The following is a 26,806-nucleotide window of genomic DNA, read 5'->3' as shown; positions in this document are numbered from 1 at the left end:
GGTGACAGAGAAAGCACAGCATCTTTTCCTGCCTCCTCATAGAAGAACAGAACATCTGCTTCTGTGATTGCTCTATTACACCCTACAGAGCACAAATTTTGCTGTATCTGCCCCAGAAAACTACCACCAAAACAAAAAAAGAAAAGAAAGGGCATCGATAGTAAAAATATTGCACCAGTAGGAGTCAGGAGGCACAAAGTGGATCCAGAAGGAGAATGGGGACAGGAGGGCCTGGCGGGCCTGGCAAGGGTCATATACCCTAATATCCTGGACTTCATGAAACTTCTGTGATCCCTCACCCCAGAGCTGGTGTTCACATTCCCTTCCCTCTGGGTTCTCCTTCTCACGTCAACCCCAGACTGCACTGGGACACTGGAATTCCATGGGACAAGCTAGAAAGAGGGTTATCTGGGATAACAGAAGAGATTAATCACCTTTTGCAAAGAGAAAGGTGGTCTTATGCTACCTTAGCCCTTTGCAAACAAGTTATTTTAAATAGAGAAAATAGCTTGTGTTGCATCAGGTGAGGGTAGGAGTGAAGGTACTCTGTAGGAGGTTTGTAAAATGCTTCATTGGGAATAGAGTTAAAATTAGGCCCTGAGATTTAAAATTAGGACCAGGAATTTAAGGTCCAAGGGTCAATAACATTAATAGTTAGGCTCACATAGGTAAAGTGCTTGCCATTTAAAAAGGGCTTTGATATACATTATCCCATGTGATCAGCACAACTCAATGAGATTTGCAGAAAGGATGTCCTCTCAAAGGAGGAGTTTAAAACTTAGGGAAATTAACACTTTGTTCAAAGGGTTGACCTGGAAATTTTCTTTTCAAACTTAGCCAGAATCCTTTCCACTATATCTCACATCAACATTTAGTAGGAAAGACCCGCTGCCCAGCTCTATTGTTATTTAATTCCCATGGAGGGGCAGAGCATTAATTGGAGAAGTTTTCTAAATTCTGATATTCTTCCTTTGGGCCTTTCCTCTGAGGGCTCTGTTTTCCTCTAGAAACTGACATCCTCAGCAATTGTGGACCGGGGACCTCATGAAATAAGAGAGATTAACGTTAACCCTGGGAGGCTGGCATTGAATAGCAGAACTTATCTTTTAAAGCTACAACTTTGTTCTTCTTGCTGTCTCTGCATTGATGCTGAAAGCAAAAAAAATTAGAGGGTGGATCCCATTTCTTACTCTCCTCTTTCTAAGCAAGCAGTAGACATTCATTATAAATGAATAATGTGACTTCCTATGTTGATTTAAAGATCTCTGTTCTTTCCTTTTGAAAGTGGATATAATTTCTACTAATCCTTTTCTGAAAAACTCAAGTAATGATAGTTTTTCTGCATATGGTCGTAAATTGATATTTCAGTCAGTAGTCCTCTGCTGAATGACAAGGACATAGAATCTCGAGTCTTCAGGGTTATATATGCTCCTTTCCATAGGATCCTCTTCCCTGAGGACAGACTAAGTCATATCTGATAGGAGCTTTTTAAAAGCTCAGTGTTTCCCTCTAGGTCAGTCCTAAAACAAGAGACAGGTTTGACCCAAAGACACATCAAATGGAAAGGTGGCTATGAGTAAGTTTTGAGGGTCTCTTCTCTTGGAGTAAGCCAGCCTGTAGCCCCAGAGTCACAATGTTTGGGATTTTATCCTGGAACTCTCTAACACACCCAGGTTGGTGGCATGTCTATGAGCTTTGATAGAAGCCCTAGTTTCCTCTCTGTCCCCTGTCCCTCATCAACCTGTTGCTCTAGACTGCTGATGTTCTAATCTTTCCTGAGAGTTCCAATTTCTTATTCTCTCTCTTCTAATAGAAGGCAAAGAAAAGGAACTGTGAATGTAGACATGTTTAGAAACATGGGAAAAGGAAAAGAATCAACAAGGGTCAATCTCATTTGTCAGCTGGACCCAGGGTTTCCTTGCCTAACTGATGTCTCTGACTTTTTCAAATATTGATAAATATGGATTCCACTGAATGTAATAACATGACACAAAGGAGATACTAACCTCATACAAAAAAATAAAATATGGAACTCACTAAAGCACAAAAGAAACCAGTCAATGGTCTTCATCACTTTAAGTACACTGCTGCCTCTGGCAGCTGAGCGCAGAGAACGTGAGCTCCAGTCTGGAGTTCCAGGCCATTAACACAGAGGTAAAGAAGTCACACAGAATTATTGAGCACAGGGGAAGAAACAAAGAATGGACCACGCACCAACAGCCCCTCCACACCCACAGAGCTAAGCAGACCCCACTGCTGCACCTGGTCTCTAGACCCCTCTACTCTTATCCAGACCTTCCTATTTTCCACCTGTAGCTTTTCTACACATCTGTATTCAAATCCTAGCTTGGTTGTGTACCCTGAATTGGTCACTTCATCTCTGAGAGCTTTGCTTCCTTCCTTTATTTAGTGGGATTGATAGTACTATGCTTGCACCAAGTTGAAGGGTAGCTTAAATAAGGCGATAGATAATGTCCTTTATACATGAAACCTAAAGGGCTGTAAACACATTTTGGGGGATTCTCTTTTCTATATTCTCTTTTTTGCTAAACTCTTTTATCCTTGATCCTGATCTAGAATAAATATTGATGAACCTTCCTTGCAAGAGAGGAATGTAAGAAACGTTGTATTTTCTTTTAATGTTTTCTTAGTGTTTGGTGCTCTCAATGATCTAGCTTGACTAGCCACAAAAGGCTTCTTTAACATGGTCAACACACAGAAAAGAGTCCTGGAGATACCGCCCAAGCTGGCTGTACTTCTAACTCTGCCACTCACTACTGACTGGCTGTGTGACCTTGAGCTCATCACCTCTGACTCTAACCTGCACAGTGTGGCTCACATCACTTTCCAGGAGATGCTGGAGGAAAGAGAACTCTGTAAACGACTGTCAAAGGATGAGTGGGCCTTCTGACTAGGCAGTAGAGAAATGGAAAATCAATGAGATGAGAGACTCACGATGTGGTAGTTTGTTGACATTCATGCAGGCAGGGTATAGGACAGTTGCCCTTTGCTGAGATGATCCTCTTTTTCCAGCCTCTGCAAAGTTGTTGTACCTGTAGAACTTGCATCTCTGAGGCTGCAGTGAGGAGAGTGTGATGAATGAATTATCTGCCCATTTGTCTATACTTCTTCCAACAAGCATTCGGATACATATGAGGATTTTCGGTAACATGATCAGACTTTTGCTTCAGATAAAACTTGGCGATGGAAGGAGATGAAGGATGATGGCAGGGACATTTCTAGCTTAGAAACTTATAGGATGATGATATCTTTGACCTACTTAGGGACTCCAAGGAGAGAAGCATGGTTAGACTTTTGTCAACCCTGAAATGTGTTGCAATTGGGAAAATTACTTAACCTGTCTATGTCTGAATGTTCCTTCTCATCAGTAAAACTTCCTATCCAGTGTTGCAGTCAAAGCGTCTATGTGCCAGTGCACAGTAGTCTCTTCTAGGGTCAAGGATAGATCCATGAGCTCTAGAAACAGAAGTCCAGAGAATAGAAATACATGTAGCAATTACCATCAACTTTATTCAATTTTCAACAATCCCCTCCTGTGGAGGATCAGGCCAGGAACACTGGTGTCACCAATGTTGCAGAGTCCCTCCAAAGATCCAAGGTGGTATTTCCAGTTTTCATCTATTTTTAAATGTATCTGATCATAAAGTGTATGAAACCAACACCCTATGATATAGATTTATAATTATTTTGTTCACACTTTCTAATAAGGACAATGAGCTTTAGAAATGTTAAGTGATTTATATAAGTTACCTGGTAGTGAAGTAAGGATTCAAAGTCAGGCTACAAGTTCAGTCTCCTCTAATCATGTAATGCTACACGCAATGCTACCTTTTATGAAAATGAATTCATTTTATGAAAAATTAATAGGAGTAGCAGGCCTTGTTTCATTTTCCTTTGTAGTTACTCCCACATGGCAATTTTCTTGGGTTCTTCTGACTGAGAGGCTGACTGCAGTAACATGGCCCAGTTTTTCCCAGAGTAGTTGAGGAGGGCTCCCAGTTCTCTGTTTTAGTTAAAATGAAACAATAGTATTGCTGTTCCTTCTTACCCCCGACTTCATTGCAGGAAGATTGTGTACAAAATTGTTGAGTACCTAGGTCTATTCAAAACCCAGTTTGATTACTTACTAACTTGGATAAGTCTCATGCTTTTAGACTGAGTACAACCGTACTTATCTCAGACAGTAGTTGTAAGCATCAATTACTAAAAAGTGTAAATTTCACCCCACTTCTACATATATGCTTTTCAGCAAAGCCAAAAAGAGCTAAGCTGACATGGAATTATAATTCGTTCTGTGAATGTGTTTATTTGTCTTTATTTTACCAAGTATTCCATGAAAAAGCTGCAAAAATAAGTATTCTATGACATTTAGGTTTATGCCACAATAAGATACCATCTCACACCAGTCAGAATGGCTGTTATTAAAAAGTGAAAAAAAGTGCTGGCAAGGTTGCAGAGAAAAGGGAACACTTATACAATGCTGGTAGGAGTGTAAATTAGTTCAGCCATTGTAGAAAGTAGTATGGCAATTTCTCAAATAACTTAAAACTTAAAAAAGAATTACCATTCAACCCAGCAATCCCATTGCTGGGTATATAGCCAAAGGAATACAAGTTATTCTATTGTACAAACACATGCATGCTTATGCTCATTGCAGCACTGTTTACAAGAGCAAAGACATGGATCAACCTAAATGCCCATAAACATTAGACTGGATAAAGAAAATGTGGTATATATACACCATGGAATACTATGCATTCATAAAAAAAAGATTGAAATCATGTCCTTTGCAGCAACATGGATGGAGCTGGAGGCCATTATCCTAGGCAAACTAACACCGGAACAGAAAACCAAATACTGCATGTTCTCGATTATAAGTGGGAGCGAAACAATGAGAACACATGTGTACTAGGAGGGGAACAACAGACACTGGGGCCTACTTGAGGGTGGAAGTTGGGAGGAGGAAGAGGATCAGAAAAAGTACCTATTGGGTACTATGCTTATTATCTGGGTGATGAAATTATCTGTACACCAAACCCCCATGACACACAGTTTAGCTATATAACAAACCTGCGCATGTGCCCCTGAACCTAAAATAAAAGTTAAAACAAAACAAAACAAAACAAAACTTAGCCAAGTGTGGTGGCATGCATCTGAGGTGGGAGAATCACTTGAGCCCACCAGGTAGAGGCTGCAGTAAGCTCTGATTGCACCACTGCACTCCAGCCTGGATGAAAAAGTGAGACCCTATCTCTAAAAATATAAATGAATGAATGAATGAATGTACATAGTAAAAAAAATTAGGCTTATGATGCTGATAACTAATGTTACCAACGTAAAGATGTGATAGTTTAAATTGAAGTTAGAATAAAAGCAAAGCTGTCAGCTGACAGAGATGTAGTGATTTAAGAAGGCAGCATGCTTCCGGCTGGATAGTATACCAGAAAGTATGGTATTTAACTCATTTATTTTGCAAATAAGGACACTGAGTCCAGAGATGTGTACTGACTTGTATTTTGGAGTCATACTGCAAGTTAGTGAGAGGCAGCTCATAGGATAGTCTCTCCTGTGTGCCTGTTTAATTCTGCTCTTCAGTTGCAGCTGCTGTGGAAGGTCTGTCTAGGGGAAAAAGTTAAAGAGCTTTTGAAACCTGTACTCTCTTTGAAAGATTCAAGAAATCAAAATTGCCAAGTGAAGTCATGAAATAAATGTCTGATTTGAGTAAAATCTATTAATTTAGTTTTCTTTTAGATTTTGCTTTTTGTGGGAGAGACATTTAATCTTTATCACATATCCATGTGTCCCCCCACTGCCCCTGCTGCAGCCCGCTTGCACATGGGAAGGGCCAAGTGACTGGTGAGCTAGTGGACTGGGAGTGGAAGGATCATGTATTACCTCTGGGCAGAGGCAGTGAAAAGTCCCCAGAGAGCCCTCCAGCTCCCTTCTGCTGCTACAGAGGTCTAGAAATCTCATGTTCTAGATATTGCTGCTTTATGATGTAGACAGACTCACATCACTGTTTGGCAGGTACCTCTCTGGAGAGCCACCAAACCCATGGAGACTGCAGAAACGAGAAATAAGACACTGAACTTTCAGTGTTTGGATATTGCTACTGAAGCTTCTAGCCTAACCTGCCCTACCTAATTTTATTTTTTTCCCTGTTATAAAAGTTACGTGTATTCACTGAAGAAAAATCCAGGTATATATGAAATAACCATTCAGAATCCTACCACTAAGAAACTGTCATTTTAACAGGTTTGGTGACTGTTTGGACATAAACATGCATTTAATATAAAATATGCATATTATACACATGTAATATAAAACATAAAATATGACACAAAATATACATGCTATATAATAAGAATTATGATAAAATTAACATATACTGAATACCCATTTTATTCATGCATTGTACTAGGAGCCATACATGAATTATTTCTTTGAAATCTTACAAAAGTCCTGCAAATTTGGAAGTTTCTTAATACCATTTTATAGATAAGGAAACTGAATTTCAGAAAAGTTAAAATAGCATCCTAAAGGTTACACAGCTAGTCAGTGGTGCAGCCCAAACTGGAATTCATTCATCTGGCTTCAAACTAGAGTGGGTCTTAGTTACAAAACTTATATTGCCTCTAAACTGGGATTATATCATACATATAATTTCAATTTTCTTCTTGCTCTTATTTTCCCCCTTAACTACATATATCTTTTTTCCAATGGCATAATTTATTCTCTTACAACATTATTTTTAATATCTGTAACGCTATACTATTAAATAGTTAATTGGCTATTTGTCTATTTTTGAACTCAGATCGTTTCTAGTTTCTTTTTTTGCCATCATTAACAATGATGCTAAAGATATATTTGAACCTAAGTCTTTACATACATCTATAATTGTTTTCTTAGGATAAATTCTGGTAAGTTGAATGTCTGTATTAAAAGGAGTATGTGTTTTTTATCAGTTTCTTTAAATTACTGTCAAATTGCCTTGTATTGAGGTTCTTATCAATTTAAGTTCTATCAGTCCTATACAGCACAACCTCACTAACACTTTGATCTTTTATTTAAATTTTTATTTCTTTGGTTATTTTTTTGAAGTTGGACATTTTTCTAATGCTAATTGGCCAGCTATATTTCTCTATGAATTGCATACATATTTTTATCCATTTTTTAGTTTAGGGGTTAAGATATATTTTAAAAATAAGTACTTGTGTGTCATGATGCTATGGCAGGCTCCTCCAGGAGAATACAGATGTTGAAGCTACAATGTGTATCAAATTTCTTATGGCCATATAAACCACTCAGCTTTTTAATATGTCAAATTATGATCTTTTAATTTTGTGGAAATCACAAAAGGACTCAGTTATGTTTGGTTAGGCTTATGTTACAGAATCCTATTTCACTATATGACTGGCAAAAAATGCTTTGATTCACTGTTTTTTAAGAGTACAGAATACAGGTTATACCTTCATAAAGTACATGGTGGGGCTAAATGATAGAGATTACACCTCTAAAAGCAGTTTACATCTTGGACAATAGTAGAAAATTTAAGTTATGCTTCTCATGTAGCATATTCCTGTTAATTATAAAAAGTCCAAAGGATTTAGTGAAATTGGGCAATTTAGGGTATATACAAGATATAACCAATGTCCAAATTTTGAAGGAAACCTTGGATAGACAAGTAATATACACAGTATTTATATAACATTTTACCTTTCCCCCAATGGTATGGTCATTTTTATTGCACTCCTCCATGTTATGTATAAGTATGTATATCTACACACACAAACACAAACACACACACATAAAATAACAGCATAAATTTATTCAACAGTATCACCTCTCTTTGTTTGGCATAATGAAAGACCTTTTCGTTTAAAGGCCAGAGCTTTAAGATCAGACACACCCTTTTAAACTCACTGTAAATATGTAGAAATGTATAGGCAGCTAGACTTATTATTTTGGAAATAATAACAATTTGCACTGATTAGCTGTAAATCTCAGTTATTAATGTGGCCTCACATAAAAAACAAATTGTGTATTCTTTTTTGTATTGGCACTTGGCTTCCAGAACATATTCATCTAAGCAAAATGCATGCTATTTCAGCATTTCAACGGAAAAGTTGTTATTAGTTATAATCTCAGTTGAAGGAGTGACCTGAAACTCAATTTTATGCAGAAAAAGATGGGGTGGTTAAAATTGTTCGGCCCAACACATGATTGGTATATCTCTACTTGGTTAAAATATGTTGGGAAATCCTCCTGATATATCGGGTCTGATCAATTTAAAGGCCCTGTAATTAAGTTTGACTCCAAAGAAATAAGAAAGATAGGTGACATTTTGAGGTTGTAATTTAGACAAGGCTTTGGAATCACTTGGTTTAAAAATGTTATTCCTTTATCAATGCCTTAAAGCAATGTCCTTTTTTTCTAACATAAAAACACAAAAATACTCCTATTGACAATAAGAAAGAGCTTTCTATGATATCTCCTTCTTTTAAATGTTTACATTAAGTTTATAACTGTTAATTTGTGGTATATTTTCACTTAGATTGCTCTCGCTTGTGAGTATAGGGAATATTTTTAAATGGTCTGGCTATGATGAAAGCACTCTTCTTTCTAAAGCACTACTGTTGATTCAGATATAACTTCTAGAAGGGAAAGAAATTGATATTATAAAATATGAATGTTAAGCCTTAGTTATATTGCATGTTTTAAGATAAACCAATACTATCATGTCCCAATTCAGAATATCAAACCAATTTAACATGTGATAGTGTATTTAAATTAAATTAAATTAAAACTTCTTGAGGGAGATGTGATGAACTTTGAGATGAATGAAATCTCCAGGTAGAACTTGTTTTGATACTGAGCTACTAATGCTTTGAAGAGCTAAGAGCCTATAATTAGTGAACTTTGGGTTCACTGAAAAAGATAAGTGAAAATCAGAACTCACAGAAAGAAGAGTGAGAAATTTCTATAATGGCTATATTGAGGTAAATAACCTGTTTAGAAAACCTGGAAAGTTAAGTGTAAAATGGGGAAACAGGAAAAGCAAAGATGGAGAGAAAAGAACCTACCATACACACATCAACAAAGATGATTCAGGGAAGGAACTGAGGGAGGATGATGGTAGAGATCACAAAACATGAATGGCACTGGCTATTTAGCTATTGTTTTAATGAACATTTATACAGTGCCAGATGTGTATCAGGTGAGGGGATTTGTGTAGTGGATAAAGTGCACCTCATGTTCTCTTCTTAGAGAATCTCATTGTCCCATAAGACAAATCAATGAACAGTTGAAGTACAGCATGATAAAAGTTATGATAGCCATGCATATGGACAAATAGAAGCACAGGAAAAGGACACCTATCTCAGGCAGTGAGTGATGAAGTGAGTAGGCAAAAGCTGAGATAAATGTTGAAGAACCAGAACGATGTGATTAACTGAAGAAGAATGTGAATGATATTTTAGGCAAGTTGGAAAAGTGTGAGCAGAGCCAAGATGTGAATGTGTACATAATTTTCAAGGGTCCACAAATATTGCATCATGCTGATAGCACAAAATATACACAGACAATCCCCATCTTACAATGGTTAGACATGATTTTTAAATTTTTACAATGGTGCAAAAGCAATGCACATTCAGTAGAAACCATATTTTGAATTTTGATCTTTTCCTGGGCTAGTAATATGCAGTACTATAGTCTTTCTGGATGCTGGGGAGTGACAGCGAGCCACAGGTCCCAGCCAGGCACATGATCATGAGGGTAATGACCAGGAGATATACAATACTTTTATAAAATAAGCATTGTATGAGATGATTTTGGCCAACTGTAAACTATTCTAAATGTTCTGAACAGTTTTAAGATAGGCTGGACTAAGCTACAAAGTTCCATAGCTTAGGTACATTAAATGCATTTTTGAATTACAATATTTTCAACTTAACAAGGGTTTATCAGGAGATATAACCCCACCTGTGTTAGTCCATTTGCTTTGTTATAACAAAATAATTGAGGCTGGGTGATGTATAAAGAAAAGAGGTTTATCTTGACTCACACTTATGCAGGTTATACAAGAAGCTTAGTGCTGGCATATGTTTCTGGTGAAGGCCTCAAGAAGCTTACAATCACGGCCAAAGGTGAGAGAAGCGTGTGTGTCACATGATGAGAGAGGGAGCAATAAAGAGAAGGGAGGAAGTGTCAGGCTTTTTTAAACAACTAGATCTCATGTGAACTTACAGAGTGAGAATTCATTATCATAAGGACAGCACCAATCCATTCATGAGGGATCCGCCTCCATTATTCAATACCTGTCACTAGGCCCCACCTCCAACATTGGGGATCACATTTCAACATGAGATTTGGAGGGGACACACACCCAAACCATATCACCATCTTAGGTCAAGGAGCATTTGTATAGGAAAGTGGGGAGAAAAATAACGGGAAAAATGTATTCCATGGTGGTACCTATCCTGAAAGTAATACCAAAACTTGGAATGATGTAAGAGAATGATGCAATCAATTTATACTTCAGGAAAATAATTTTTTGTGGCAGTATGGATAATGGATTTGGGATAGAGGGAAAGAAGACTAGGAGAAGGGAAAATTCATAAGAAATCCAGGTAAAAAAGAGGAGGGTCTAAAGCAAGGCAAAGGCAGGGATAGTACAGAAGGAAAATAAATTGTAAGATATTATGAAGGTAGAATTGACATAATGTTGAAATGCAATCGCGGAAAGTGAGAAATATAAAATGACCTTTAGGTATCTTGGAAAACTGGAAATATGTTATGAACTGAATGTTTTTGTCTTTCCAAAATTTATATGCTAAAATTCTAACCTGCAATGTAAGGTATTAGGAAGCAGGGATTCTGGGAGGTAATTAGGTCATGAGTATGGAGCCCTTATGAATGAGATTAGTGCCATGATTAAAACAAACCTGAAACGCCTAGCCCCCCTTTCACCTATGAGGGCACAGCCACTGGGAGAGGGTAGTCACCAGAACTCAATCATGCTGGCACCCTGAGTTCACACTTCCAGCCTCCAGAAGAGTGAGAACTAAATGTTTATTGTTGATTAGCCACCCAGATTGGCATTTTGGTATAGCAGCCCAGAGTGGCTAAGACAGAATATGATGGTATAAGTCACCAGAGTAGAAAGTAAAGTTAGTGAGTTCTAGAGGGGTCATGTTATATTTTTCCGGACAAGTTTTGTGTGAAATGTTTTCTAAGTAGTGTTTACTAGGCAGCGGTTGTATGGGCCAACACCTTGAGTGTGATGCTGAACTGGAGATATAGATTGAAAATTATCATATTGTGTGTCAGACCCGCCAATATGCTTTTCCTGATTGAATAAAAGAGAAGAAAACTAAAGATAAAATAATTGCAATGCAGAATCAGGAAAAGGAAAAAGGATCTCATGGACTTTAATAACAAGAATCTGGAGAGAGAGGAGGAGAACCAGAGAGAGTGATGCTATTAGAAACTCATAGTAGGAGAACTTCCAGGTGTGGCTGGTCAACTCTTGAATGCTGAAAATGACTGAAAAGTATTCATTGGGCTTTGCAAATCAGAGATCACTGATGACCACAGGAAGCATGTATTTACTGAAGAGGTAGAGTCCACAGCAGAATTTGAGCACTTAATGAGCAAAAGAGAGAAATTAGGAACAGCAGCATGGGGAGGGGGAAACCCGGAGGATGGTAGGGGGTTGAAGTAGCTCTCTTTTCAGCTGATTGATAATATGCAGTTTCAAACTGTAGCAAGAGAGAGGCACTGTTCTAGGTAGAAGAAGTCACTGTTTCTTATAATGAGTTGATAAATAGGAGAGAAACTTAATCTAGTTGATAGAAATCAAGATAACTAATAGGAACAGTTTTCCCCAAGATTAGAACCTAGAGGCTAGCCTGAAAATTCAAACTGGAAGTAACAAAGGATATTGTCACATAATTATAACAGATGCAGCTTACTAAGACTTCCATGGGTCAGCCACTCTAGTAAATGCTTTGCCAAAATAGGTTTTTGTTTTAATCTTCTTAACTCCATTTAATAGATATTACCATCTATACGTTTCTGTTGAGAAAATTGAAGCTCATAAAAGTTAAATGAGTAACCCAAATTCACAAATACACAAAGTATCATAATCAACATTCCAAAACAACCTCTGTGTCTCCAAAGCCTACACTCTTGTACAGTATTCTATTTTAACTGGAAAGAACTACCAAGTCTATAAGCTTTGGACTAGCTAATTCACTAATAAGATGGTATCTATTTTTACTTCAAATTCATCTAATTCTAATTTTTAAGATATTGTCATGCTATAGTGAAGATTACCTCTGACTGTGAGTATGATAAACAGACTGAGGGAAGAAGACTCAGTGGAGGTAAAAAGAATTTGAGAAAAAGCTATACACCTAAAAATACAAACTTTATATCTAAACCTCCCCCCCCACCTTTAAAACCTTCCAGAAGTCAATGGAATAAACGCTGAGCTCAGTGGGCTTTATGTTTAGATAGTGCCCTTGCAGACTGCTCCAGTTTGCTGAAAGCCCTCTTTATTTAGAAATTTCACAATTTCAAGCTCTTTTCCCAGCAACATTCTCCTTATAATCCCCAAATAATTACTTCATGTGGTTCACCATGTAGCTATTATTTTTCCATTCTGATTTTCTTTGAAAGTAAAAGGTGAGATCTTTGTTAGTTGTCGAGGGGAAATTTTGCAGTGACATATATATATACACACACAGATGAAAACATGAGAACGCACATACCCACATGCACATAGATGTGCTACTGCATGGGAAGCTAGTGGTAGTTTTCAAGTGCATTTTAATCTTTGTAAAATTAGATCATCAAATTGCCCTAGAATTAGAATTCCTGAACTATCTTCTTTGCAATCAGATTTAGTTAACATTTTCTCTTAATGGAGAAAGAAATTAGTAACTGGATAATTCTTAATAAATTTTTGAACTAAAAGGTTTTCTATATTCCTTTTAAGAAATTCAGCCTCAAGAACAAAAATTAATGCCAAATTATTTTTAAAGGTAAAACATATGGATCGTTGAATCAATATCAGAACTACTACAGAGCCCATAATTTTTTCTCTTTTCCCTGACACAACAGCAAATAAGGTCAGGTCACAGCATCTCACCTTCCAATCTAGCAGGTCTATAGTCAACAAGATTATTTTAACCACAGTCTTAAGAACCAGCAATCAAAATGACAAATCTTCACATTATTTGACGATGTTTACAAGTGATTCAGACATTTCTTGTTAACACTGGGAGGCCACCATGTGTTCTAGACACTGTTTGTGAATCTGTCCACCTGATTAGTTTGTGTTCCCTGTAATAACCCTGATAGCACTGAACATATGTTATGGGCAAGAGCTGTCAAGCAAAAAAACCACGTTAATGCCATCTATCTCTGTCACCTTTAATACAAACACTTATTTGGTTACTGAAGAAGGCAGTGAAAGATTTGGATTACTTTACTTTTAATATTTTCACATGCAATAAAAATAGTCTGATGAATCTGAGATGACTAGAAAGAAATGATAAAAAATGACCACTCATTTTACTCAATTTAAATTCATAGCCCAGAACACTATGGCTAATAATTAGCTGTAGTTAATGAAACAAGGCACATGTAATTGACAAGACTGTACCAGAAAGGCACACTCTATCATTTTCAGATACAGTACTTTGCATATGCCAGAATTTTATAAAAAGGAGAAAGCTTGAAGTAGCAGAATCCACAAAAGAAAAAGGCATTAAAAAATCTTCCTTTTTAGAAACATACAATAGCTTCTAAAGATTATGATTTTTAAAAGTGCATGACGTTTTTATAAATGTGTTTAAACAAGTGTTTACCTAAGCAAAATTATTCTCCAGTAGTTTTTGCTAAAAGTTCTCCATTAACTATGTGTTTTATCTTTGGATTTTACAATCTGACAAAAAAAAAAATTCCAGACTAACATGTTGTGTGAGCAGGTTTACTCAAGCAAAACTGCTACAGTCACCTGGGGCTGCTGAGTTCTCCGGACAGCTGGTTTGTTGTAAATCAATTACAGTCATTTCCTAAGGATTGTAAATCGTACTTTAAGAATGTGTTTTTATGTGTCTTAATTTAACTTTGGTAAAATTCCACTGGATTATGGAAACAGTGTAGGGTTTTATTACGAGCATAAGATGAGCCTTATTAAAGGACTGGGATATTTATTATTCAAGTCATGTCTACACTTCATTAGAAGCTGTATTATGAATAACTTACTCACATTCAGCACTGATTTTATAACATTTGAAACCAAGCATCAATACCAAGCACAAATGAGAGGAATAAATTTCTCCAATCCTTAAGTCTCCTGAAGAAACAAACTCATATGACGAGTAGATGAATTATTTAAAAAATGATTTTGGATAATGCTGTAACACTCAACCTCCCAAAACATGATTCTGTACTAAATGTGTTGGTTTCCTTAAAGACATATTTTAAAGTGCCACATCTGTCTTGAATATGGTATGCTAAAAAATTGGGATAATAAAATAGGGCTCTTAATATTTCAGAAAGTTTGAAAATGATAGCACAGATATCCAACCCCAACCTATATTGCAGCACTTTTTGTAAACAGGAAAAAGGACAAACTAAAAATTGATATGTTATTACAAAAATACTGACACAGTATTCAGTATGTACAAAAAAGCATAGACACTTATGTTCAGAGAAACCCTGGAGAACCTTTTGATTTTACAACCTGACAGGGGTATAAGAGGCAGAATGTTGAACAAAGAAATTACAGAGTACTCAGGGTCAGTAGTCATCTGCTTCACAGAGTTAAGCGCCAATATTTACAAAGAATCTCTGTTCCCTTCTTTCTCTTTAATCTATTGTCTTTTTGTAGCAAGGAATGTCTGAAAGGATGCCTGTTAAAGCAAATGAAATGTTCTTTTAGCTAGCATCCTTGACCTAAATTTCTTATCAAACCATCTTCATAAAGGTGTTATTGCTGTTTGGTGGTCATTTTAATTGTACATCTTGTTCCAGGGCAAGATACATGCAAAATAATTCTCTTTTAGGCTTCATTAGTGTGTCTTTTTTATTTTTTTTATTTTTTGAGACGGAGTCTCTCTCTGTCGCCCAGGCTGGAGTGCAGTGGCGCAATCTCGGCTCACTGCAAGTTCTGCTTCCCGGGTTCACAACATTCTCCTGCCTCCGCCTCCTGAGTAGCTGGGACTACGGGCGCACGCCGCCACGCCCGGCTAATTTTTTGTATTTTTAGAAGAGATGGGGTTTCACCGATCAGTGTGTCTTTTAAAAATAACTCCAGAAACTGATTGTTTATTATAGACTTAAAGATTATAGTTAATGAATCCCATCATATGCCAAGAGAATTTTATAGGTCAACACACCTAGGCAATCAATCTGACATTATTACATTTATAAACATAAAAATAAAATGCTGTGCAATTAGATTTACATGTTAAGCATAAAAGTAACATATTGAAATAAAATGTTGCAAATTTGTATGGTTTTAAAATATTTTTAAAATTACAAGCTCTATAGATATATTTTTTTCCATTATCTGAGCTAAACTTTGTTCATATTCCAAATATATTTTAATGTCAACAATGAACAAGCGATAGTAACCTCACGAGCCTGTTCAATTTCCTTTGTCCCAAGGATAAAGGGCTTGAGAAACTTGAATTCATGATTTTTCATGATCCATGGGAAGCCAAAGATAGCAGTAGAGCAGTTTCAAATCCTCTTTAAAAGCAAGATACACCCATAGAAGCTATTCTCTAATAGTAATTTAGGGACTTTTGCTAGGTCCATTTATTCTTTTGGGTTATTAAGAAATCAATTGGTAAGTAGCCACTGTAGTACAATAAAATTTTCTTTTACAACATTTTGTTAAATGTCAACATTTATATTAGTCTTCATCATTATGATCTTTCTCTTTCAGTATAAAACTGTCAGAGAATTAATTATCAAAGAGCTTAATTTCATTCTTGGACCACAAATTCAAAGAACTGATCGTACTAACTCTGGAGGCAAAAATACTTAAAAATAGGATATTTTCTACATTGTTCAGTAATGCTTAAATGTTTAAACTCTTTAGTGTTCTATAGTCTTACATACATATAATATATGCTATTATATAGACATGTATCTATAATGCATATTATATATTATGACATATAATATACATCCTAAACATATTTTAAATACAAAGGGATTACATGGAATAATATGATTAAGAAATTTTAATTTTAAGAAATTTAATCTTTTCACAATCAAGATTAAAACTATTAATGTATGTAGGATGTGGATTGGATAAACAATATTAGATTGTGTTTAATTGTTACCAATAATTCCTTAACTTGCATTAGTGCCCTTTGTCAGAAATGTACCCAAACCGGTCCTTGGCATGAGAACATAAATCTTTTCATAACTATTGGCTCCTTGCCCCCAAATACACACAATTGTTTACCCGTCATAATAGTATTAACTTCCATTTGTGAATTTTAGTCCTCACATCTATGTTAATATTTATTGCTGCTTTGGGTTTATTTCCTTCTTTAATTCTCTATGTTACTTTATAAGTGAGGCTCATTTTTGGCCCATTATTTAATCACTTTATGTCAGTACTTGTATTAAATTTTCTGTCTAGTTGAACCCCTCTTGGCTTTAAGATAGCACTAACTCTGCTAACCTATTTTTTCTTTTTTGGCATGCTTGTTCTTAGCAATCTTTTTACGTATATTTTTGTCTGCCTCTTGATTTTGTAAGTCTGAAAGTCTGAGCACCTTTCTTTTTTCCAAGTATTACATTTGGGTGCTGGACTTCTGAGACTTCCAGAAGTCTGTGAATTTCTGTTTTGCTTTTCAGTTTTCTTGTAGAACCAAATACATAAAAAATCAGGAATAAGTCTCAGTAGCCCACAGAAAGGAAGGGATAGAAGGGCCGCAAAGTTCCTCTTCAAACAAAAGATGTGACTTAAAGTGCCTGAGGTCAAGAAAATGTATCGTAAAATATTTTCAGCCATGTCTCCTTGAATTACCATATGATTTTTTAAAAACATAGAAATATGATGAACACAGGAAAAAGATAACTAAAATAAAGCCTATTGCATAGTATTCATGAGCATCAGAAGTAATGTTGCTGAATGATCAGCTGTGGGGAATTACATAAAAAGTTGGCTACCTAGGTATAAACTCTATGTGCTTTCATTTACTCTGCTACCTATATATGGCAAAATGGATAGCATTCCAGTAATGGGACTCTAGTCATGCAAAGCAGAGCTGGAGTTTTTCTTTCTCCAAATATGTACTTCATCGATTTTTGTAAATTCTATAAAATGTACATGATAAATATTTTTCAAGAAAACAAAACAAAATGAAAAATAGTAATCTTTCTATGGTTAACATCTTTTCCCTTGAGGCAAACGTTGATACAACAGGTTCTCTTTAGTTCTTTGTGCTTACCATTATTTGCTTTGTATAATGTCTACATATGCCTCTATTTCTTGATTTATCTGCCCTGGAAAATATACATTACCTCTCCTTTGGAAATAACAAAAAAATTAACTTACACGACTTCCTGTATTTCCCTCATTCTTCAACTTCTGACTTGTTTATATAGCTTTTACTTTCTTCTATTGACTTGCTTTATATTAAGCCATATGCTAATGCTTGATTTATTGGCAGTATTTATGAACTTTCTTGCTATGAAATATGAGAGAATTAAAATACTACCCACTCTTGAATTTCTCCTCTGTATACTATGTGCACTTTTTGAAAATTTCATTATCACTTTAAAAATCATCAAGTCTTCTTACATTAAATTCTGCTTGTATATAATATGAACATTGCAAACTTTATTTAACATTTTTTTTTAAGTTGAAAACTAATATGGGCCAGGTGCGGTGGCTTACGCCTGTAATCCTACCACTTTAGGAGGCCAAGGCAGGTGGATCACCTGAGGTCAGGAGTTTGAGACCAGCCTGGCCAACATGGCAAAACCCCATCTCTGCTAAAAATACAAAAATTAGCTGGTGTGGTGGAAGGCTCCTGTAATCCCAGCTACTTGGGAGGCTGAGGCAGGAGAATAGTTTGAACCCATGAGGTGAGGTTGCAGTTAGCCAAGATCACGCCCCTTTACTTCAGCCTGGGTGAAAGAGCAAAACTCTGTCTCAAAAAAAAAAAAAAAGAAAAAAGAATGAATATGTACATTTATAATGTTATATGGAAGTGTTACGCATTTTGCTTTAAGTTATGTGGAAGGTAGAATAATTTTGTGCTATTTCAATTTCACCAAGGGTATTCTTACCATGCGTTCAAGTCCGTTGGATATTCCTCTAGTTAACTTCTAACTTCCTTCACGTTTGCTGAATTCTCAATTGCTATCATAATTTGTATTCCATGTTATCCTCAATTTTATATTATTTTCATTTGCAGAAATATGTTAGGAATACAGTTAACAGCAAATGAGAAAAAAAGTTACTAATTGTATATTAACCACATAGGGATATATCCATCTTTTTCATTAAAAATGTAGAATTTGGGGTGTATCTAGTAGTGGAATTACTGGATCATGTGGCAGTGTTATGTTTAACTTTCTGAGAAAGTCGAAGTCAAACTGTTTTTCATAGTAGCTGTACCATTTTTACATTCCCACTAGTGGTGCCTGAGGGTTTCAATTTCTCCACATCCTTGCCAATATTTGTTATTTTTTATTTTAAATTATGACCTAGTGAGTATGAAGTGACATTTCATTGTGGTTTTGACTTTCATGTGCTTGTTGACCATTAGTTTCTTGTTTGCAGAAATGTTTATTCAAGTCCTTTCCTCATTTTTAAATTTGGCTGATTGGTTTTTGTTGTGGTTTTGCTAGTTCTGCAGTTTTAAATCTTACTTTTAGGTTTTAAATCCACATTGAATTAATTTTTGTGTGTGATGTGAGGTAGGGGTAGAAAGTCATTCTTTTGCATGTAGATATACAATATCACTTATTGAAAAGACTTTTTCTCCCCTTTGAATTGTCTTGGCAGTCTAGTTGAAAAATCAGTGATTATAAATGTTAGGCTTTATTTCTGGAATTTCAACTTCATTGTATTGATCTATATGGCTAACTATACGCCAGTATCACACTGTCTTGATTAGTGTAGCTTTGCAGTAAGTTTGGAAATCAGGACATGTGAACACACAAATTTAGCTCTTCTTTTAAAAGATATCTCTGGGTCCTTGTATTTCCAAATACATTTAATAATAAGCCTGTCAATTTCCTCATTTTATTTGACCACAATTTTTTTCCTGTTTTATTTTATTTATTTATTTCATTTGTTTGCTTTCTCTTTCCGGAATCTCAGACAGACTCTTTATGGCGAACTAATTAATGTTAAATGTCTGCTGACATTTTCCTTCTCGTATTCTCTACCCCTTTACTGTTTTTTCCATGTTTTGGAAAAATCTTTTCTCTTAGTGTTTCAAGTTTCTCTTTCACCCTTCTACTTTTTCTATTACAGTATTAAATACCATACAATTTTCAAAATTATTGCAGTGAAAATTTTAATTTATTAGATTTATGATTGGTTCTCTTGCTTTTAGCATATAGGTTTATACGTTCTGTTAATTGTCCCCTCAACCAGGAATTTCTTTGCTAGTTTAACTTGGTGTCTTTCTTTTGTAGTGATTTTTTAGACCTTTTGTGTAAAAATTTGGTGATTCTTTTTTTGGGAGCTGAGAGTCTCATATTTTTATTACTCCTATACTATTCTCTGTGGATGTAGCATCTAAGGATAGGATCTAGCCTCTGTTCATTTTTCTGGAGAAGTATTTGGTTGTTTGTGCCATTGTTTTCTCCTTAGCTTTGGTCTTTTGTCATCCTAGGGGGAGGGTTCAGTAGCTCCCTTGGGAAATGCTCAATGTCAAGATTTCCTCACTGTCGTATCCAGCCTGTGATCGCTAATATTGTGGTCCACTCCACCGCTCCACTAGCACACAAAAAGGGAAGACCAATCCAATGGCTCTGACTGTGGATGCTCTGTCAGTTGTCAAATATTTACCTAATTGGCCATTTCTACTCATTTTGTTCATTACCTGTGATCCTAGATAGCTTCCACTGCTCTACCAGTCTTCTGAGCCCGTATGTCAATCAGATTGCATCTGATTTCTAGCTCTCAGAATTTCTTATCATTTCTGACCCATCAGTGGCTGTTTTTTTTTTTTTTATTATAGTCGACTCCATTATGTCTTAATTATATTAAAATACTTTTTATTAGGTTTTAGTTGAGGAGTTATATAAATGGGAGATAAGTCTTCTCAGTTCCCCATTTGGTTACAAATTTTTCACGCAAACATTTTAAAACATATTAGACCCTGATAGTTTTCTAGTAGGAAACTATTATATGTATATCTATGAATGTATGAAGTTTGTATTTGTCATGTTTATAAATTCCTATATCCTACTATAGGAATGAATATTATCTATATGCCTAAGTGTGTATTTATGTGTTTTTGCCTGTGAGTGTGTGTGTGTGTGTGTGTATATGAGAGATGGAAAAAACACATTTACGTCTTGGTCATCATGCTTAAACGATCATGCCTAGATACAACTATTATATTTAAGACATTTACACTTAAATATCTTGTATGCAAAGATATTTATATCAAGTTGTACATATGATATTCAAAGTAATAAAAGAGCAAAATAAAAGGGAAAAATAAGAGCAAAAAAGAGTTTTCTCAAGAGACACATCCACTTCAGAGTAGAAGACAAAAGATAAAGTTAAGGGGAAAAAATGGAAATATATCTTTTTGGCTCCATGCATTTCAAACACTACTCAGGTTAAATATGGATGTCTTTTTGAATATGACAACATTTTTGTATTTTTTATAAATGTTGATGTTTCCCCTGCTCTATCTAGGTGACTGTATGTCTGTACATTTGTACTTTCTGTTATATACGTTCATCTGAGTTGTAAATTTTAAAAATCTGTGCTCTCTTTCTTAGAATTATCTTCATCCTCAATTATCTGGAGCTCTTTCCATGGGAAGATGACCCTGTTTAAGAAAGTTCAGTTCTTGTATAATAAATAACACGTAACTACACTCAAGAAACTAATCTTTAAGTTTGTTTAAAATATCTTTAAAATGTTTAAGGAGAAAATAATTTATTTTTTAAAAAACTCTGTAACAGAAGGTCAAGTTACAAACAAAAACTGCTAGAAGGCTCATCCCTGGGAGGTTATTTCTTTCTAAATAATATAGTGATTGAAGACAGAAATATCAGGTAGAGTAAAATTATATTAAGTTTAGTTGCCAGAAAAATCATTTTTTATTGGATAGATATTATCATCAGACGTGATAAAAACTTCATTGATCACCCTCTGGCACATTTTCTCCTTTATTTCCCATGAAAGGAAGAGCAAATGAGAAAACTAAAAGGGCATTTCAGAAGTGAGTCACATAATTCATAGAAATCCACATATCAAGAAAGTCGGTATACTCTCTGGAGACAAATGGTTAGAAGCTTCAGCAACAATTGTGAGTTGCATTGATAGAGTTCTCCAGAGATAAGCCTTTTCTTTATAAATAGAAGGCTAAGAGGTAAGCTTTTTGGTTCTGTTCTGCAGGCTCCAAGAGACCAGAACATACCACGTTATCTACAGATTTTAAAAAGTAGGAAAAGATACAAGACTTGTGATATCTGGGCACTAAAGCTTAAGGGACAGAGATCTCTGTTCAAAGCAAAGGAGTTCAGTTCAGAGAAAAATATTTATAAATAAACTAAAAGAAATAAGGTTTAATGTAAACCTTGTCATTATAATTGTATAGATTTTTGTATATTTTACTCTTGCTGTTCTTTAGTGCCTATGTTTCATATATAGTAACTGAAATTCATACTGTTCCTGGAATTTCAAACTATATGCCAGGCAGGTGCTGTGAGAAATATAGAAGATAGACATGATTATTGTATCAACGGAATTAACAGTCAGTTCCGACTGTTGTATTAATCAACCAATTAAAAAATAGAGTAAGAAAATCCACAATAAGGAAAGCACATGGTATGACAGGAACAGAAGACAGGGGTCCCTCACTGAGTCTGGGAGTGGGGAGTGGAGTGAAGTTCAGAAGGAGTTTATTAGGGGAAATCTTTAGTAAATAAGTGAATGAAGGGAGTTTGGCAGATAGAGAAAAAGTTGGGAGAGGAAGAAAGAGAAGGTATGTTGTTTCAAATAAGAAAAACAGTACATGTGAAGTCTTTAAGAAGAGCATTACATATTGAAAAACTTGTAATAAGTTAGTTATGAATGGATAAGAGGGTGTAAGGCAGGAAAGAACAGTAGCAAAAGTAGAAGCTACACAAGGCCAGGTAATAAAGGGGTTCATGATCATCCTAGGGTATTTAAACTTGATGTGAAGGGAACTTACTTTGTTTAAAATACTGTCATTACTATGTTTCAGGAAGATCACTCTTACTGCTCCATGGAAAATGTGCTGGGGAGAAACAAGACTGCAGGAAATAAGAGCAGTGAACAAGCTCTTGCTGTAATTCAAGTCAGATATGATGATATGATGGTGTCTCAGATTGGGGTAGTAGCAACATGGGTGAAACTATTTGGACACATTCAGGAAATAGAAGATAAGACTCCAGAAGATTTAATAATTCATTATATGGGGGAGAGCTGAACAAAGAAAAAGCAGGTAATCATGGCACCTAGGTTCCTGACCAGCGCAACTAGAAGAATGGTGAAGCAATTCACTAAGTTTGGAACCATTAAGTACAGTTGGATAAATTGTTCAATTCTGTGTTGCCATAGAGTGGCTCATTACCTCCATTCTAGAAAGAAGGACATTCAGACTTAGAGAATTCAAAGGACTTGCATAACATCCCTAATTACTAAATGGTATGTTACATCTCGATCTTAGTTTTGTAATGTCCAGGTATGTATTTAGTAAGTATGACATTTTTACTTTCCATTACTTGGATCTGAAATTATCTTAACTATTTCATTTACTCATTTAATTTCAGTATGTATTGTTTGCATTTATAATGGGTAAGCACTGAGAATTGGAGTCAGCGTGGTCCAGTGCCTGTCCTTAAGGAGCTTTCAGTCTCAATTCCTGATTTGCAAAGAAAATAGTGCCTAGCAAGGAATAAACTGTCTGACTGATACATGCCTTATAACCACATAGCTATTTAGTGGCAAACATTAAGTTCTAATGTGTTGTCTAAGAAGCAATGTTAAATTTCAGTCTCACCTATTTTCTTCCCCCACCTCCCCCATTGGCATTTTTAAAAATTCAGGAAAAATGGGTATTGTGGCACAGTGAACTTTTTGTCTTTCATTATTTATTCCCACCCCACCACCTCCACCGAGAACTTAAATATTTTGCTCAGTGCATTACCATACCATTTTAAAACTACATTTCTTAGCCCATCTTTCAGCTAGATATGGCCATGTGACTCAGTTCTGGACAATGGGAAACAATAAGAGCTGTCCTTTGGGACTTCTAAGATATCTGAAAGAGAGGAGCGTACACATTTCTCCACCTTTTCCTTTCTCCTGCTTCCTGGAGTGCAGGTGTAGAAGCTGGAGCTGGAGCAGCCATTCTGAACTGTGTAGGTAAGGGCGGTACTCCCACGGTGGCATGGAAGTGAGCTGGAAGGCACCAAGGTGCATGATGATATCATGGGGCTCCCATAGATACATAGGATCATAAGCATCAGATTTTGTTTTCATGAGAGAGAAATAAATTCCTCCTTGGTTCAAGATACATATCCTAAAAGGAAAAAAAAAAGTCCTGAGGAAGATGCTATTTATTTTCTAGAAAACCTACCTGGAAATAAAAAGTTGACTCACTGATTCACGTCGTTTCCATTGTAACTAAGATGATGTCACTGTATTTCTCATTAAGCATTTTTTTACTTGCTTTATATCAGAAAAATAGGGTTTGTTCATTTTTTCTCACATGCGGAGAGAAGATTATATTTACTGTAACTATGTATATCTGAAACCGAATAGAAGTATATTTCTCTCGCATATATATCAGGTAGCCAAACCTATGTGTAACATCCTCCCAAACAACAAACCAGAGCATCGGCAATTATCTCAAGACCTTTTTTGAGTCAAATAAATCTTGCCTAAAGGATTGTCCTTGCACTCATTAAAAGTACATGCCCAGGATAAACATTACTCTCAGATTTTTGTTATACAAGTGAAGAACCAGGGGCAGGAAATTACTTCTCCAATTAGAAAATTCACAGGCAGTGGAAAAAGGTTGCATGATTCTGTCTCCCAATATACTCGGAGAAGCAAGTTATTTGTGAGGTGATAAACTTATATGTTAATGCTCTGAGGGAAAGGGGAGTAGTGATGTGCCCCAAGGGTAGTAAATCCCAGTATACACATGAGAAAAGAAAGCAAAATGCTCTTCACAAATCTCTCCCCATCAGCTGAAGATAGACCCCTCTTAGTCCAAGGCTAGAAATGGATCATCTAGCTCCAATAATTCAATTATGTGCTCTATATACTTTGTCCTACCTGTCCCTTTATCAGCTCATCTAAATTGGATGAATTTGTAAATTTGCCATATAAGTATTTTCATCTCAGGTACTACTCTGTTCAGCTGTAATCTCTATTTCTTCATAAGAAGGTTATATATAAGGAAAAGTCTTAATATTTATTTCAAACTGAACACTTGTAATTAAGGGTTCATTTTAATTCACTTAATTTGAACTTTCAAAAATACTATGAATTTATTTAAAAACAAAACTTCTGCCTTTATAAAATGAGAGAAAAAACAAAAGCATGGTGACTTTTCCAAATCACAGCATATTTTATTACGCCAAATTTGATAATAAAACATGGCAGGGTATCTACATTTAATACACATGGCAATGTGTATTACACTTGTAATATAACTGAAGATATATTACAAATGATGTTTTCTACTTCACTATGTATTTTAGAGAGTGAATACAAAAATTGATTTATGATTAACATAAGTTCCATATCAGTTACAATCACATATGTATGGCATAAGGATTAACTTTACACCATTACTGAGAGGAAAATAAATTGTTGATAAAACAGGTAATCACTCAAGACTCAGGACCTCCAACAGGTAATTGATCTGCAGCTTTATATTCTTTGTTCTTAAGAGAATAATTGTCCAGAAATGACAAACGTTGCCAACTATTTTTTTTCTTGAAAATATAATTGTGAAATAGCCAATTATACTTAGAGTTTCAGATCAATATTTTGATAGCTTTTTGAGATGAAGCATTCTTTTGTTGGTGGTCAAAATTAAGGGCTACATTAAGGAGAAGTTTTTCAATAAGTGATTTAGTGCTGCGTCTAGCACACAGTGTAATTAATAATATGTCTATAACACTGCCAGAGAATTAAGTGGAATTTACTAACAAATGCTGCTACGCTTTCACTTCTACTTTGATGATTTACTTTACATTAATATAAATGAGGTAAAATTAACACCAGCTCACAGTATAGCAGCCCATTTAATTTGGTCGAATATTTCTCAACTGCTTTCAAGTGATACATTTTGTTTCAAGGGTAATAAAAATCACACCATTTATCATTTTTCATTTAAAATACATAATTTTGTATATATATTTACATTTCAAATTAGTTTCTACTATTCTTTCAGATACAAGACAAAAAAGCTTAAGATATTTTAAAATTTAATTGTTAGTCAAAACTTTTGTCTTGTACAATAAAAGAAAAATAAAAAGAATTCCTAAGTAAAATGCTATTTATTTTATAGAAAAAATACCTGAAAATAGAGTTGATTTATCTATTTTTACTGTAACTAAGGGTATGTCACTGTAATTATCATTAAGCATTTTTTACTTGCTTTCTATCAGAAAAAGAGTTTGTTCATGTCTTCTCTAATGTGCTGACAGAAGATGTTATTTACTGTAAATGGGGCCCATTACTCAACACCAGAGGTTACTCAAAAGAAGAAAACATCTTTCTAAAAACCTTTACTTAAAGAGGAACAGACCACAAAATATTCACCCCACACACAAAAAAAGTGAAAACAAAAATCACTGAGATAGCTATTTTATTATTTATTCTCTTTTTGTAGAGACAGGGTCTCACTATATTGGCCAGGTTGATTTCAAACTGCTGACCTCAAGCAATCCCCTTGCCTTGGCCTCCCAAAGTGCTGGGATTACAGGCTTGAGCCACCAGCTCAGCCAAGATGCCTATTTAAAAGCAGTGGTTTAGAAAGCAGAAAACATATGGTTGAATTTATGAGAAAAAAATATATATGATATTATTACTTAAAGGAGTGATAAGTATGGCTAAAGGTGGTTAGGAATTCTGTGGCAGAGGTGAGTTTTGTAATGAACACAAGTTCCGATCCTGGTCACAGCAGTAGGCAAAGTGGCACAGTAAATAAAGGGCTTAAGGCAAAACATTCCAAAGCACACTCCTGTGTTTTTAAAGTATTTCTAAATTACAAAAAAATACAAAAAGAAATTAAAGGCATACATTGCATTTCTCTGGGGAAGCTAGAATTAAGCAGCCTTGTACAGTTAGACATGAAAATGTATAGTGACATTATGTTTTGTCTGCACTTTACTATTTGCATTTCTAGAACAGCTAACATCTAAATGTTCAACACAAATTGATGTGTATTGACTTTGATTCACAATTTTAGAAGGGAGAATGAAGGGAAAATTGTCAATACCAAGACAGGCAATCTCTTTGGAGGCATTCATTTCCACTGCTCAATTTTTCTAGCATAAGGTC

The 26,806-nt window shown here is 35.4% G+C and overlaps 1 long non-coding RNA gene across 1 annotated transcript in view; it reads left to right on the top strand.

The window, feature by feature from the left end:
- LOC108586404 overlaps positions 1 to 25,658 on the top strand; it is a 492,133-nt gene extending 466,475 nt beyond the window's left edge. Inside the window, exon 4 of the long non-coding RNA XR_001903710.3 lies at positions 22,488 to 25,658. This is a non-coding gene — a long non-coding RNA (uncharacterized LOC108586404). The remainder of the gene's footprint in view (positions 1 to 22,487) is intronic.
- Positions 25,659 to 26,806: the final 1,148 nt, after the last annotated feature.

Source organism: Papio anubis, chromosome 5, assembly GCF_008728515.1.
Source record: "Papio anubis isolate 15944 chromosome 5, Panubis1.0, whole genome shotgun sequence".
NCBI lineage: Eukaryota > Metazoa > Chordata > Mammalia > Primates > Cercopithecidae > Papio > Papio anubis.
The sequence above is the reverse complement of the archived record's forward strand: the minus strand, read 5'-3'. Positions and strand labels throughout refer to the sequence as shown.